The sequence below is a fragment of the Eumetopias jubatus genome, unplaced genomic scaffold (assembly GCF_037043125.1).
Source record: "Eumetopias jubatus isolate StellerSeaLion01/CBP00866 unplaced genomic scaffold, mEumJub1_p1.0 scaffold_7, whole genome shotgun sequence".
Taxonomy (NCBI): domain Eukaryota; kingdom Metazoa; phylum Chordata; class Mammalia; order Carnivora; family Otariidae; genus Eumetopias; species Eumetopias jubatus.
In genome coordinates, this window is record NW_028274813.1 from 51,585,783 (window position 1) to 51,601,164 (window position 15,382).

A 15,382-nucleotide genomic window follows, 5' to 3' on the forward strand; every position below is an offset into this window, starting at 1 on the left:
CTAGGATAAATGAGGCACAAAAGAGAATCAGCGATATAGAAGACCAAATGATGGAAAATAAAGAAGCTGAGAAAAAGAGAGAAAAACAACTACTGGATCACGAGGGCAGAATTCGAGAGATAAGCGATACGATAAGATGAAACAACATTAGAATAATTGGGATCCCAGAAGAAGAAGAAAGAGAGAGAGGGGCAGAAGGTATATTGGAGCAAATTATAGAGGAGAACTTCCCTAATGTGGGGAAGGAAACAGGCATCAAAATCCAGGAGGCACAGAGAATCAATAAAAATAGGTCAACACCCTGACATCTAATAGGAAAACTTCTGAGTCTTAGAGACAAAGAAAATCCTGAAAGCAGCTCGGGAGAAGAGATATGTAACCTATAATGGTAGAAACATTAGACTGGCAACAGACCTATCCACAGAGACCTGGCAGGCAAGAAAGGACAGGCATGATATCTTCAGAGAACTAAACGAGAAAAATATGCAGCCAAGAATACTATATCCAGCTAGGCTGTCATTGAAAATTGAAGGAGAGATAAAAAATCTTCCAGGACAAACAAAAACTAAAGGAATTTGCAAACATGAAATCAGCCCTACAAGATTATTGAAAGGGGTCCCCTAAGCAAAGAGAGAGCCTAAAAGCAGCATAGACCAGAGAGGAACACAGACAATATACAGTAATAGTCACCTTATAGGCAATACAATGGCACTAAATTCATATCTTTCAATAGTTATCCTGAATGTAAATGGGCTAAATGCCCCAATCAAAAGACACAGGCTATCAGATTGGATTAAAAAACAAGACCCATCAATATGCTGTCTGCAAGAGACTCATTTTAGACCCAAAGACACCCCCACATTGAAAGTGAGGGGGTGGAAAACCATTTACCATGCTAATGGACACCAAAAGAAAGCTGGGGTGGCAATCCTTATATCAGACAAATTAGATTTTAAAACAAAGACTGTAATAAGAGATGAGGAAGGACACTGTATCCTACTTAAAGGGTCTATCCAACAAGAAGATCTAACAACTGTAAATATCTATGGCCCTAACATGGGAGCAGACAATTATATACGGCAATCAATAACAAAAGCAAAGAAACACATTGACAACAATACAATAATTGTGGGGGACTTTAACACTCCCCTCACGGAAATGGACAGATCATCTAAGCGAAAGATCAACAAGGAAATAAAGACTTTAAATGACACACTGGACCAAATGGACTTCACAGACATATTCAGAACATTCCATCCCAAAGCAACGGAATACACATTCTTCTCTAGTGCCCATGGAACATTCTCTAGAATTGATCACATCCTAGGTCACAAATCAGGTCTCAACTTGTACCAAAAGATTGAGATTATTCTCTGCATATTTTCAGACCACAATGCTTTGAAACTAGAACTCAATCACAAGAGGAAAGTCAGAAAGAACTCAAATACATGGAGGCTAAAGAGCATCCTACTAAAGAATGAATGAGTCAACCAGGAAATTAAAGAAGAATTAACAAAATTCATGGAAACCAATGAAAATGAAAACACAACTGTTCAAAATCTCTGGGATACAGCAAAGGCAGTCCTGAGAGGAAAGTATATAGCAATAGGAGCCTTTCTCAAGAAAAGAGAAAGGTCTCAAATACACAACCTCACCCTCCACCTAAAGGAGCTAGAGAAAAAACAGCAAATAAAGCCTAAACCCAGCAGGAGAAGAGAAATAATAAAGATCAGAGCAGAAATCAATGAAATAGAAACCAAAAGAACAGTAGAACAGATCAACGAAACTAGGAACTGGTTCTTTGAAAGAATTAACAAGATTGATAAACCCCTGGCCAGACTTATCAAAAAGAAAAGAGAAAGGACCCAAATCAACAAAATCATGAATGAAAGAGGAGAGATCACAACCAACACCAAAGAAATACAAACAATTATAAGAAGATATTATGAGCAACCCTATGCTAGCAAATTAGATAACCTGGAAGAAATGGATGCCTTCCTAGAGATGTATCAACTACCAAAATTGAACCAGGAAGAAATAGAAAACCTGAACAGACCTATAACCACTAAGGAAATGGAAGCAGTCATGAAAAATCCCAACAAACCTAAGCCCAGGACCAGATGGCTTCCCAGGGAAATTTTTACCAAACATTTAAAGAAGAATTAATACCTATTCTCCTGAAACTGTTCCAAAAAATAGAAATGGAAGGAAAATTTCCAAACTCATTTTATGAAGCCACCATTACCTTGATCACCAAACCAGACAAAGACCCCATCAAAAAGGAGAATTACAGACCAATATCCTTGATGAATATGGATGCAAGAATTCTCACCAAAATACTAGCCAATAGGATCCAACAGTACATTAAAAGGATTATTCACCATGATCAAGTGGGATTTATCCCTGGCCTGCAAGGTTGGTTCAACATCCACAAATCAATCAACATGATACAATACATTAACAAAAGAAAGAACAAGAACCATATGATCCTCTCAATAGATGCAGAGAAAGCATTTGACAAAGTACAGCATCCTTTCTTGATCAAAACTCTTCAGAGTATAGGGATAGAGGGTACATACCTCAATATCATAAAAGCCATCTATGAAAAACCTATCGCGAATATCATTCTCAATGGGGAAAAGCTGAGAGCTTTCCTGCTGAGGTCAGGAACGCGGCAGGGATGTCCACTATCATCACTGCTATTCAACATAGTATTAGAAGTCCTAGCCACAGCAATCAGACAACAAAAAGCAATCAAAGGCATCCAAATTGGCAAGGAGGAAGTCAAACTCTCACTCTTTGCAGATGATATGCTACTTTATGTGGAAATCCAAAAGACTCCACCCCAAAACTGCTAGAACTCATACAGGAATTCAGTAAAGTGGCAGGATATAAAATCAAATGCACAGAAATCAGTGGCATTCCTATACACCAACAACAAGACATAAGAGAGAGAAATTAAGGAGTCGATTCCTTTTACAATTGCACCCAAAACCATAAGATACCTAGGAATAAATCTAACCAAAGAGGCAAAGGATCTGTACTCAGAAAACTATAAAATCCTCATGAAAGAAATTGAGGAAGACACAAAGAAATGGAAAAATGTTCCATGCTCATGGATTGGAAGAACAAACGTCGTGAAGATGTCAATGCTACCTAGAGCAATCTACACATTCAATGCAATCCCCATCAAAATACCATCCACTTTTTTCAAAGAAATGGAACAAATAATCCTAAAATTTGTATGGAACCAGAAAAGACCCCAAATAACCAGAGGAATGTTGAAAAAGAAAAGAAAAGCTGGTGGCATTACAATTCCAGACTTCCAGCTCTATTACAAAGATGTCATCATCAAGACAGTATGGTACTGGCACAAAAACCGACACATAGATCGATGGAACAGAATAGAGATCCCAGAAATGGACCCTCAACTCTATGGTCAACTAATCTTTGACAAAGCAGGAAAGAATATCCAATGGAAAAAAGGCAGTCTCTTCAACAAATGGTGTTGGGAAATTGGATAGCCACATGCAGAAGAATGAAACTGTACCATTTCCTTACACCACACACAAAAATAGACTCAAAATGGTTGAAAGACCTATACGTGAGACAGGAGTCCATCAAAATCCTAAAGGAAACACAGGCAGCAACCTCTTCAACCTCAGCCATAGCAAGTTCTTCCTAGAAACATCGCCAAAGGCAAGGGAAGAAAGGGCAAAAATGAACTATTGGGATTTCATCAAGATAAAAAGCTTTTGCAGAGCAAAATAAATTGTCAACAGAACCAAAAGACAACGGACAGAATGGGAGAAAGTATTTGCAAATGACATATCAGATAAAGGGCTAGTATCCAAAATCTATAAACAACTTATCAAACTCAACACCCAAAGAACAAATAATCCAATCAAGAAATGGGCAGAAGACATGAACAGACATTTTTCCAAAGAAGACATCCAAATAGCCAACAGACACATGAAAAAGTGTTCAATATCGCTTGGCATCAGGGAAATCCAAATCAAAACCTCAATGAGATACCATCTCACATCAGTCAGAATGGCTAAAATTAACAAATCAGGAAATGACAGTTGGCAGGGATGCGGAGAAAGGGGAACCCTCCTACACTGTTGGTGGGAATGCAAGCTGGTGCAACCCCTCTGGAAAACAGTATGGAGGTTCCTCAAAAAGTTGAAAATAGGCTACCATACGGCCCAGCAATTGCATTACTGGGTATTTACCCCAAAGATACAAATGTAGGGATCCGAAGGGGTATGTGCACCCCAATGTTCATAGCAGCAATGTCCACAATAGCCAAACTGTGGAAAGAGCCAAGATGTCCATCGACAGATAAATGGATATAGAAGATATGGTATATATTCACAGTGGAATATTATTCAGCCATCAAAAGAATGAAATCTTGCCATTTGCAATGACCTGGATGGAACTGGAGAGTGTTATGCTGAGTGAAATAAGTCAATCAGAGAAAGACATGTATCATATGACCTCACTGATATGAGGAATTTTTAATCTCAGGAAACAAACTGAGGGTTGCTGGAGTGATGGGGGGTGGGAAGGAGGGGGTGGCTGGGTGATAGACATTGGGGAGGGCATGTGATATGGTGAGCACTGTGAACTGTGCAAGACTGTTGAATCACAGACCTGTACCTCTGAAACAAATAATGCAATGTATGTTAAGAAAAAAAAAATAAGAAGATAGCAAGAGGGGAAGAATGAAGGGGGGAAATCGTAGGGGGAGAGGAACCATGAGAGACGATGGACTCTGAAAAACAAACTGAGGGTTCTAGAGGGGAGGGGCATGGGGGGATGTGTTAGCCTGGTGATAGGTATTCAGGAGGGCACGTTCTGCATGGAGCACTGGATATTATGCACAAACAATGAATTATGGAACACTACATCAAAAGCTAAAGATGTAATGTATGGTGATTAACATAACAATAAAAAAATTTAAAGTGGAAAAAAAAGAGATTGGTATAGAAAACAGAAGAGAAACTTGGATGAAGTTGCATTGAAAAAGAAGTTCTATTCAGCTCCAAATTTAAGCAACAGCAGATCTTAAAAGATGACTTCATGATGTGAACTGGAATCAAAGAAATTAATGCATTCTTTTGAATTTAAGTGAGCTTTTAACTCAGAGGGTGAGTGTATCAAAAATTGTTCTTTGTGAAGGTCTGAATATGAGCCTATGCTAATTTTATATTTCTACTCTCAGAAAATTTACTCATGTTTAGAGTGAAAAAAAAGAGAAGCTCTCCTCCTGTCTGAAAAGGAAAACTCATTCTGGCAAAAAATTTTTACAGAAAAACCTGTGTTTCAGGGTGCCTGGGTGGCTCAGTTGGTTAAGCATCTGCCTTTGGCTCAGGTCATGATCCTGGGGTCCTGGGTTCCTGCCTCACTTTGGGCTCCTGGCTCAGCAGGGAGCCTGCTTCTCCCTCTCCCTCTGCCCCTGCTCCTGTTCTCTCTCTCTCTCTCTCTCTTGCTCACTCTCTCTCTCAAATAGATAAATAAATAACATCTTAAAAAAAAGAAAAACCTGTGTTTCATTGTCAAGCCATCCTAGTTCACAAGAATAATAACAGCAATCCTAGCAACTATTGACACTTATTGAATGCATACTATGTGCCAGGCCCTCTTTTTAAGTATTTTGCATGTATTAATTTAATCCTCAAGACAACATTGAACAATTAAACCCATGTTATAGAAAAAGAAACGGAGCAATGAACATTTATCCCAGAAATTCCTGAGTTACATTCTTGTGGGAATTTACTGCCAGAAAATATAGCTTCCTTTCCTCAGAATTAGAATGATGTGATACATAAAAATTATTTGATATGCCTCTAAAAATCTTTCACACAAAAGCACTGTTAAACTAAGACATGAAAGAATCTAAATTGTAGAAGAAAAGTACATATATTCTTGGAATTAATACCAGAAAATATTTTCTTTCATACAAACTGGCCCTGCACAGACTTGAGGTGTGCCTGAAAAAAGACTTTCAGTAATACTGTTGAACTAGAAATAGAAAGTAAATCTAAATCATAAAAGGATAATTGAAACATTATATAGACCATGAGAACAAGAACTATTTTTATGTTTGGACATTAAACTTACTAAACCTCCAAGCATACATGGCAGAAATGTAAATGTCATTCTAATTATCTGAGGCAAGCTAAATCATATGAAATAAAGTATTTTCTAGTTTTAATGCTCAAAAAAATATTTCTAGGAAAATTTACTTCAGAATGGCAGAATGTGTAGATCTGCAGACCTGCTCCTCAAGGAAAAAAATCATTAACTGGCACAAATTATCTAAAAAAACAAACAAACAGGGACACCTGGGTGGCTCAGTTGATTAAATGTCTGCCTTCGGCTCTCAGGTCATGACATCAGGGTCCTGGGATCAAGCCCTGCAACGGGCTCCCTGCTCAGCCAGGAGTCAGCTTCTCCCTCTCCCTGTGCCCCTCCCCCCCGCTTGTGCTCTCTCTCTCTCTCTCTCTCTCTCTTAAATAAATAAATAAAATCTTAAAAAGAAAAAACTTAAACAAAAACAACCATTCGAAGTCTCTGAAAATTGTCACAAGAGAAGGGAGCAAACAAAGAAACATTCAATCATGAAAATTTACTAAATCTTGGTAAGAACTGTCTGTTAGACTTGAGCAATGACCTTCTCCTTCTGCTCCCCCAGCTCAGGATGACAGAATTGCCACGTTATGAACTGTGGAAAAGAAGACAGGGCTCCTTCCTTGCTCAGCTCCCAGGCAATGGCTAATATATCCCACAAGGAAGAGCAGGTTGCTAGCATTTCATCTTCCTGTGTTCCGTTTCCCAGAGGTTAAATTCCAGGTGAGTTTGGCCAAAATGTCTTCAGCTCCATTCTTCTACCTGGTGCCCATTCATAGGGCAGAGACTCTACTCCAGGGACCACAGGCCGAAACAAAACAAAACAAAACAAAACAAAAAAACCCGGAGCCCCAGTAGCCTTTACCCCAACTTCTCATAATGTAGAAGTTCTACAGAAGAGAAGAAGACCAGAAGTTACTGCTCCCACTCAGCAGCCTGTCCATGAAACAGGGATTGTAATTCCAAGAGAAGCTGGTCAATGTCCTGCCCCTAGCTTTGGGACAGTAAATCAGAAATTTCACTTAAGGGGAAAGACGCCACAGGAACAGAATGCACTGAAGCTCACCCAGAGGAACTGACTTTATTTAGAAAATAATATGGGGAAGTTCAAGCCTAAGGGCATTCCCAAACACAACAGACACATGTAATGTCATAATATGGAAAAATGTTGAAACAGAAAGTAGATTAGCAGTGGCCTAGTGCTGGAGGTGTTGGGGGAAATGAGGGGTGACTGCTAATGGATATGAGATTTCTTGTTTGAATGATGAAAATGTTCTAAAATTTATTGTGATGATGGTTGTGTGACTTCTGTATACTAAAATCCACTGAATTGTACACTTTAAACGTTTGAATTATATCTTTCTAGAATTATAATACAAGGGCAATACTGAGTTAAATCTCTAAATTTTATAAATATATTAGTACAGATATTATTGATTCCACTAAATAGCTCAAAACAACAATTAACCTTAGGGAATATGTGTCTTTCACAGTACACAACAGTGGGTGACTTGGAGCATGGCTTATACCAAGATTCACACAAATAGGAAGCAGGGGTGGATTGCTTAGCAGGCAAATGCAATGACAAATATTCAGGGCAGAATAAAATGGTTAGATGGAAATGTATCTTGGATTGTTCTTATCATGGTTTAAATATAACTCAGAACAAACGTCACTTCATCCAGTATTCAAATAATGGGAAAATTTAACTGTGAGTTTGAACCCAGTCAAGAACTGTCTCCAGCCTAGAGTCATTTCAAATCACCAAAAGATAACAAAATATTTGTATTTGAAGAAGATGTGTTCAAACATGGAAGCAGAGTTCTCAAATTAGAGAGATCAAGAGAGAGGAACTGAAATATTTTGTAACCATTCTTGTACTAACAATTAAAGCAGACAGCATTTTGAACATAATGTTAGGTGGGACAACCTCATTAGGAAGACAGTACTAAGACTCTCTCATTAAAAGTATAGGCTGGGAATAAATATATGATGGTAAATTTGTGTACTGCACCCCAAACTGAGAGACACTAGAAATAAGAGAAGGAAGAGGAGGAATCCAGAATGAGCCATAATAGATACTAAACATCTTTACAGGACTAAATATTTTCACCAGCTTCCTAAGTGAAGAACTGCACATTCATTATTCTAGCATCCAATGCAATCTTAATGTTTTATTATATACTATTAATGGTTAAATTTATAGAAAGAATATGGACATAAGGAGGGACACCTGGGTGGCTCAGTTGGTTAAGCAACTGACTCTTGATTTCAGCTCAGGTCATTATCTCAGGTTCCTGAGATCAGAGCCCTTGTGTCTGGCTCAGTGGGGACTGCTTAAGGATTCTCTCTCTCTCTCCCTCTACCCCTCCCCCCAACTCACGCACACGATCTCTCTCTCTCAAAATAAATAATAAGTAAATCTTTTTAAAAAAGAATATGGACATAGGGAATAATTTTGAATCTTATTAATCAATTTATTTGAGTACCTCAACCACCCCCCTACTTATTGTATCTATTGATCTGCCTGGTGGAAGTGAGAACTAGGAAACATCGAAGTATGTGTGGAGGAACCTAAAAACAGCAGGCTAGTGGCCTTCTTCATCTGACTTTGCCTCAGGGAAGCTGCAAGACTGTAGGAGGAGGCTGCATTCACATGGATGTCTCACTCATCACTGAGAAAAGATACCAGAGGCAAAGTCCTAGTTGGATTAACCCAAGACAGAAGGACTCCTCATAAGTAATGTTACCTATGATGTATCCAAAAATTCATCTGTGCCTCAATGAGTGCCAAGAAGAGAAGAAGAACAAACAGAAACCTGGCTTCAGTAGCATGTAGAGATTTTTCAACAGAAAAGGGGATCAAAGACTTTAGTGGTGGGTGCCAGCACAATGATCCAAAAGATCAGTTGAGTCCACTTACACCCCAGCTGTTATCAATTTGGCAATGCAACTGTACCTGTAACTGCCATAAAAGTCACCTACATACCCAGACAACTTCTTGAAAAGGAGTGAGGAGGTGGAGAAGACATGAGGGGTAAGGATGTGAAAGAGCATAAATAAGAATTATCTGAGTAAACAAAATAGATTGTTTACATTCAGAAGATTCTGCTACAATAATTGGCAAGTTTATGTGTGTTTCTTTTAATCTCCTCAGTAACTAACATGGCATATTAAAGGGAAAGTTTAGTTTGATCACAGAAAAGCAAGAAAGTATATTTTCTGAGCACTTCTGAGTAGTAGATGTACTAAATTTGCCATTGCATGACATTTCAATGTTTTATATTTCTTAATGTTGATTCAAACATGTTAAATAAATGATACAGTATCTTTAAAGAGGCTTAAGTAAAGAAATCCTGTGCTTATTTCTTTACATAGATATCTGAACATAGATTTCTTTACATAGATATCTGACTACTGAAGCCTCTAGCAATGTCCGGGTGAAGTTCCAAATTTGCCAAGGCATATAGTTTTTTCTCCTGTTCTCAAGAGTGACCTTTTAAACATTCTCCATTCTCCTTATCCCAAACCCTACAAGAGCCCCACATACTCTCAGCACCTGTCATGGACTCACAATTCTCGAAAAATGGTCCATTAGTAAGGAGCTTCAAATTTGCAAACTTAACACATCTACATCCATACTTTTTCATCTTCTCTCATATTACAATGGCAGAAGTATCCAGTATAACATTAGACATATAATAATATTGAGTCTCATTTACTTGGAATCTCACCATATTGAATTTCCTTTATTCCATAGTTATGACCTTACTATGACATTGTTAATTAATGTTGTAACATGCTCATCTTTCATTTGCTAAGCAAAATAACTTAAAAAACTTAAACAAAAAATAACATTTATACTATGTCTTCTCCCTTCACAGCAAAATTCTTTTAAAAAAATCCCACAAACTATACTATCTCTACATTTTTCCTTCATCTATCCCTCAACAAATGCTCAACTTTCTGTTCTCATCATGGTAAACTGAACTTGCTCTCAAACCATTAACAATTTAACTTTATTGTTATATAAAATAGACACTTTGACCTTTTTTAGCATTTTACAGTGTTTCCACTGACTCTTTAGAAAATTCTTTTTCTTTTCTTTTTTCTTCCCTGACCTTTCAGATTGTGGATTCCTCCATTCCTTTTGGTTCCTGACTCTTAACTAATTTAACACTTTTATTGGTCATCTCACTACGTAAAAAGATTGCAACTATTTAACGTTATTGATGACATAGAAAGGGAAATGAGCACTCATACGTTTTTTTATTGGACTATGAAACTAATACAATTGTTTGGGTGGACTACTTGACAGTATTTATCAAGATATAAAGTGAACAAAGGTCTTCAATGCAGTATTTGGTCATTTAGAGCACATAGCAATCTGAACTTTGTGAGCCATAAACTTCAAACAGCATTATTTTTCTCTGCCTACTGCTTCCAACCACACTGCACTGAATTTCCTTTCCCAAATGAGTAGCAGATCCCTTCATTACAACCAGGACATGTCCAGAGCTTCCTAGTCCATTTCAGTTTAAACTTGGTCTCAAATTTGAATTTTTGTATTACTTCGCCAAGCTATATTTTATGTACAGTATATATTTAAAATGCACACCTCGATAAATCGTGAAATATGTAATACACCTGTGAAATTACCACAGTCAAGATACTTAACATATCCTCATTCCCCAAACTTTCCTTATTCTCATTTGAAATCCAGTCTTAGATCAGTTTGCATTTTCTAGAATTTTAAATGGAATCATGTAATATGTGACCTTTTTTTCAGCTGGCTTATTTCATTGAAGATAATTATTTTGTGATTTATCCATATTGTTCCTTGTGTTGGTAATTCACTTCTTTTTATAAGTATTTCATTCTATGGAAACATTTTATTAATACATTTATTCATGGTTATATATTTGGGTATTTCCATTTTTGAGATGTTACAAATGACGTGGCTGTGAACATTTGTTTACAGATATTTGTGGAGATACATATTTTGATTTGTCCTGGATAAATTCCTAGGAGTGCAATGGCTGGGCTGTATAAGCATAAGTTTAAATTTTTGTGAAATCGCCAAACTGTTTTCCAAAGTGGCTCTACCATTTTACATTCCCATCAGTAGTATATGAGATTTCCAGTTGCTCTACATTCTTACCAACACTTGGCATAGTCGGTCTTTTTAAAAATTCCATTTTATGGAAAATATTCATTTTGATCAATGTTCGGGTTATTTCCAATTTTCTGTTTCCAAATCTTGGTCATGACATATGTTTTCACTTTTTTCCATTCAGAATGGGTTACAGGTTTTTTTTTTTAATGCTGATAATTTTGGTTTATGGCATTTTGAACATTATGTTCACTCTGAGATCCTTTATATTCCTTTATGTTGATACTTTTCTTTTAGCTAGTAATTCATTCCTTTACAGTCAGACTGTTAATTTGGTCTCATCCTCCGTGGTTGGTGATTCAAATCTCCACTCTATTATTTAAGCTTTTGCTACAGTGTTTTGAGCCCATTCTACACGTGTGTGGTTCATTGATAAATCTGAGACTGTCATCAGAGCCAGACTCATGGGCTTTCATTCTCCATTTTTCTCTCCTGTGAGAATCCCCCTCACTTTCTGGCACTTGGCCATTGTTGACGAGGATCCTTTTCCTTTTGCTACAGCCAGTAAGGGTATTTCTAGCAGAGGTTTACCTGTGCTGTTCCATGGTCTCCTTGCAGGGAAGAACTTGAGAAAATGGGAAACTCACTCCATTCTTGTCACTTCTTTAGGTTTTGACTCCACTGAATGATCTCATTTAAATACTCAGATAGTTGTCTTTGTTTTAGCTTTGTATGATAGTTGTTAACCACTGGGAGGGTTGGTATAAATGAAGAGTTATACCATCATACTAAACGCCAGGATTTCAAATCCAATTTTAAGTGTATCTCCTCCCCAACTCACACAGCAGATAAGTATTGCCTGTGTTACTCAGATGTGGAGGGGGCATGATCTGTTCTTTACATCTTACATTATTCTCTTCTGGTAAGGAAGCAGGGTGGAGATTTGAATGACCAAAAAATGGACAAAATATTTTTATTTTACTGGGCACTTAATTACCAGTCTTTGTCAATTGCTTTCTTTCTTATCCTGGATGGCCACTGGCATCCTCTAAATCCAGGTACCACTGACATTAGGACAAACTGTTCTCACTACCATGGTTAATAATGGGGACAGACTGGCAAGGAAATGGCTTGAGGGTCTGAACATAAACAGGTAGGAATGGGTTGCTGATTTCCCCTTCATTAGGTATCTTTAAATTCAGAGTACTTTTTCTCATTCAGTATGAGAGTATGCTGAGGAGAAGGAAAAGTTACACTTCCTTTGCAGGCTGACAGCACACAATTCCAATGATTCTTTCTCCTCCTTTGTAGTGTTCATTCTCAAGAACAGTTGGGCTAATTCAATTACATTAAGAGGGAGGCTGGGATTGTGTAGTTTTTTATACAGTGTGACTTACTTAGTTCTTCCTTGTTTTCAGATTTGTATTTAGGCAATGAGAAAAGTCCCACTCAATATCCTTTTACATGTCCAAGAGTGAAAAATTCAAAATAATAGCTATGCCATCAGTAGAGAAATGGTTAAATAAATCCCAGTGCCTCCAGGCTATGGAATACTATTCAGCAGTTAAGAAGATTGAGAAAGAAACATGTGTACTTATATGGAAGGAAAGGAAGAAAAGAAACCTATGTAATGTTGTTGATAAAAATAATAATTTGTAGAAGAACTTGTAGAGTATATTCTTATTTTTTTGTAAATAATCATGGGCATTTATCTTCACGCATGCACCCCTCTTCTCCACGTAATTGTTATGGAAACATGGGCAAGGTGCTCTACCCCTTGTATCTCTATCTCATTTATAAAAGAAAAATATTATTTTCACAAAACAGTTATAATAAAAAATTACTTAATACAAATATTCTGACTTGTTATAATCAAGAATAAAATAATGTATTTAAAAATATTCTCTAGAAATAAAAAATGACCATTCAAAAACATTTTAGCCATTTGTGTTAGAATTGTCAGCTGAATTTTGAGTAAGAGATATGTTGACGTTATTTCAGTTAATGGGGAATTGGTTTAAAGCCATCCAGAGAAGAAAGAAATAACTATAGAGAGTTTTAATGGCTGCATATAATTCTGTACAGGTTGCAGTTCAGCTCTAGCCACCTAGTAATCCTACATCACTTCACCAGCAAGTGTCCAGGGCTTAGAGAGCTCCATAGTCTCCACGACAGTGATTCAGGTATTTCTGTGTCTGCTTTTGTCTACTGCTACTTTCATTGACCACTTACTCTCTTCTCTATTCCTCCTTTTGTGGCTTTTGCTTACTCATGGTTTCTGAGGTTTCACACCTTCCATTTTCAGCTCTCTCTCTCTGTTTTTTGAGTCTGCATTAATTCACTTCCTCTTACAACTCTAGGTCAAAATTTAACCCCTGCCCCTAAGAGAGATTATTTAATTAGTTCAATCGGTTACTGGGTAATTTAGAATATTTTGTTCACCTGTCTGATTGTACTTGACTACCCAGACAATGAGCATTGTCAAAGCCACATTGTGAAGTACAAAACAATTTATATATATATATTAAAAAAAAAATCCCTCAAAAAGGGATGTGGGCATGGCAGATATCAAAAAGCTTAGAAGGAGATTTCCCTTACCTGACTTTTTTTCTGGCTTGCATTGCATAGATAAAGGTGTTTCTTGCATGCTCTATTAAGAAGATCATTCTTGTGACTCCTTTAGAAAATTTGTCCTGGTATCTATTTTTTTTTCAGTAAGGCATGAAGAATTTTTAAAAAAATCTAAATTATTGATATTTAACTTAGCTTTGAATTATTGATAAAAATAAATTCACTTCCTGTCAAATCTCTGTATGATAAAAATCAATTCTCTACCAAGGGAGACGATTTAATTTGCTCAGTGTCACTAGGTAGTATAGAATCTCTTTGTTAATCCAAGAGTTTGCCCATCATTCATAGAAGTATTCATTTAATTAATTGAATGATAATCTACTAAGTTAGTTTGATTCAAATAAAAATTCTAATAGTTTTGACATAAAAACAAAATAAATTCTTTTTTTTAAGATTTTTTTTATTTATTTGACAGAGAGAGAGAGAGACCACAAGCAGGGGGAGCAGCAGAGGGAGAGGGAGAAGCAGGCTCCCGTTGAGCAAGGAGCCCAATGCGGGGCTGGATTCTAGGACCCCGGGATTATGACCTGAGCTGAAAGCAGTCGCTTAACCAACTGCACCACCCAGGCACCCTAAATTCTTTTTTCTTTTGCAAATTTTATGCATTTTAAAAACTAACTTATGTTCAAAATAATCATTAAAGATTGGTCTGAAGTCTTCAAACATACAAATTATCTCATACAAATCTCAAAAGTCATGATTCCAAAATTACATTTTACACAATCTTTGGTTTCTAACACATATAAGACTCCCATATTGTTTATTTATGTTACTTTGGTAAAAACTACATTTTTAATTTTTTTTGCCCAACCAGTTATTTTAACATCATACTGTTATAATATGCTCTTAACTGCAATTATTGGTAACCCACAGTATATTTCTGTTTGTTTTTAAGAATTGAAGGAAACAACGGTTACTAAGAAGCAGGGAAGAATAGTCTTGATGGTAAAGTATTGCTTCCTTTGTTTTGTGATCTCTGTTGATTCATGGTTGGATTATTTCCAACTCTAAAAAATCACCATCCAATAAGACAGAAGTGATAATATAAACATCAACATATATTAATAGAAATAGGATGGAAATGCCCCCCCAAATCTCAGCTAGCACAATGGAAGTTTATTTCTCATACACATGCAGTACCATCAGTGGTAATGCAGGCTAGACAGAGTATAGGAAAGTCTGCTCTCCATCTTCAACATGAGGCTTCTCTTATAGCTCTGGGCATGGACTTTCAGACTGACTGGAGGAAGTGAGAAAACAGATCATTCAGGAGGTTTTTATGGGACAGGCTGTTCATATTTTGCCCTCCCCTTAGTCATGGCTGTATCTACCTACAAAAAGGGCTAGAAAATATAACTTTGCTCTTTGTTAGGAAGAAAAGGAAAGAGTGCACACTCCATTGAGTTCTCTCACCTACACTTAAAAAACACTCATTCTCTCCTCAAGTGACCCAATCCAGAGACCTGTTCAGTCACTGGATAAGCCTAGTATCCAGGATTTTCA